A 2531-nucleotide genomic window follows, 5' to 3' on the forward strand; every position below is an offset into this window, starting at 1 on the left:
AGTAAGTTGTCTCTCAAACATTCAGCTGGTGTCAAAGGGCGTGATAAAAGCTGATGAGAATTTTCTGCTTTGTGTTCGACCAAAGAGATCATTTTACACTGATAAGCAACTTAGAATAAGTGATGGCAGCTCATGATTTAGGAAAAACTTACAAACAAGAGTAATAATTATCATGTTTGGAGCGTATTATATTACTCAGATCATATTAGCTTAGCATTAAGATCTTGAAATGTAATGTGTCAATCATGATTGTCCTTGTTTGGACCTGTGATGTTTATCTGTTCATTGAACCCTGAAGAGCAAATATTCAGTATAGTGAGTCAAAGTGGGCTTGTTTATAGCAACCTCATCAGAAACTACTAGTTACCGTTGGTTACACTGTCTCTGTTGGTTTATGGAGAGACATGTTTTTTGAAGGGGCCCAATTTAATCTTTTGTCATGGAGCCCAAGATTCCTGGCGGCACCTGTGAACAATTAGCTTTTATTGAGTATGTTAGGTTAATATCTTAACTCTTCTCAGGCCTGACAGGTTATCCTGTAACCCGATCAGAAATATCATTTTCTGATCATTTGGTAGAATAAGTGAAGTTCTGCATTTTGATCATTTTTGATTTTGCTATCATCACCAGAAAAACATAAAACACCAATAAAATACATTGAAGTTTGTGGTTAGGAAAAGACAAAATGTAAAAAAAAAAAAAAATTCAGGCGGTATTCATATTATCGTTAAGCACCTTTTCTCCCTGCTATAACATACTGCCAAGGCCCAGACTACTTTCTTTATGAATTGTTTTTAGACTGTCAGATTGTTCTGAAACAATGTTTTACTGTGAATTTTGTATTTCACACCAGCTGTTTAATTTTAAATAAAACATGGAACCACACATTTTACCAAAGGAAAATAGGGAAGTCAAGCAGAAAGAGGCAGCGTCCTCCTCTGACAATGGCTGATGCCGAGCCGGCAGTAAAACCGTGATGGAAGCGGTCAACAGCCCACTAAAAAGGATCCTGCTGCAGGAAAGGCGATGAGCTCGAAAGCGAAGAGCAGCGGGGCGGAGAGGGGAGGGAAGAAAACCAGCCGCCGCGCCGATATCGATCTTCTGCCACGCAGATTGATAGAGCAATAAGGAGCTGAGGAGAAGAGAGATGAGGAGTAGAGTAGCTGATGCAGACATGCAGGAAGAGGAGGAAGAAATGGAGGAGGAAGGCAGGGAGGCGAGGGAACGGGCGATTGCAGCCTGTCAGATGAAAAGAGGACAAATGATGGAGGTAAGGAGGAAGGAGTGATAGACAGATGAAAAAGAAAGAGAAGAGTGGAGGTGATGTGATAAACTAGTCTGTAGGTGACACCATTCGGGAGGTAAAAGATCAGGTGTCCGTGCTCTAATTAGGTCAAGGAGAGCAGAGCCACAGGCTGATGGATGAATTAGAGAGGAATGAGTTGTAGAGACAGAAAGAAAAAAAAAAGAGGGAATGATTGGATTTAATGTGCGGGAAGAAAAAGGAGCAGTGTTTGAGGAGCGGAGACACTAAAGGTGACCTCCAGTTACCTAATGGCTCCATACATATTCTTTAATGAAGTCACCAGGAAAGTGCAGTCGCATCAAACTGCGGTTCCGCTGAGTGCTGCTGAAGAGATCTATGACTAGGAGAGCATGTGCTGAGACAGACCGTGTCAGATGTATGAATTATGGCATGGGTACCATACATTCTGCAGGACCCAGGTGTGTATGCGTGCATGAATGCATAGTGTGTGTGTGTGTGTGTGCGCGTGTCTGTGCGTGTGCATGTGTGTAGGTGTGTGTGTGTAAGTGATGCATGGGCATGAGGTGTGGTGAGTGGAGGACTGGCGCAGCCATCACTCAGGTCCAAGGCCTAATGGAGAGTCCTGGCAGACAGCTGGCTGATGGATAGCCTGACCAACATACACAAGCAAACACACACACACACACATATACACACATATGCGCATTGCCATCAGATAACACTCTGAAAGCCTGACCTCACTCACTACATGTCCTTCAGTGGCAACACAGAGAAAAGAAAGGAGACAATGAGAAAAAAGAAACGGGTTAGTTTGTGGTTTGTGCATGAATAGGTGTGTTTTGGTGTGTGCATGTGGTTCATTTGTCCAGCAAATACAATGTTTTGGGGACTGACTGCTCCTTTGTGGACCCAACGCCCGGGCCCCTTAAGTAGAAGTGCTGTAGAAGTTGGGTTTAGGACTAAGCTGTGAATTGAGTTTAGGTTAGGTTTAGACCATAGAAATGAAAGAAAATGAATAGAAGTCAGAGCAAAGTCCTTGTGAAAATAGATAAACATACATTGTGTGTGTGTGTGTGTGTGTGTGTGTGGGTGTGTGTGTGTGTGTATTGTTGATATTATGATGGATGGATGGATGGATGGATGGATGGATGGATAGATGGATAGATGGATAGATGGATAGATGGATAGATGGATAGATAGATAGATAGATAGATAGATAGATAGATAGATAGATAGATAGATAGATAGATAGATAGATAGATAG

The sequence above is a fragment of the Poecilia latipinna genome, unplaced genomic scaffold (genome assembly GCF_001443285.1).
Source record: "Poecilia latipinna isolate Pla-1442-1.1 unplaced genomic scaffold, P_latipinna-1.0 Scaffold2712, whole genome shotgun sequence".
Taxonomy (NCBI): Eukaryota; Metazoa; Chordata; class Actinopteri; order Cyprinodontiformes; family Poeciliidae; genus Poecilia; species Poecilia latipinna.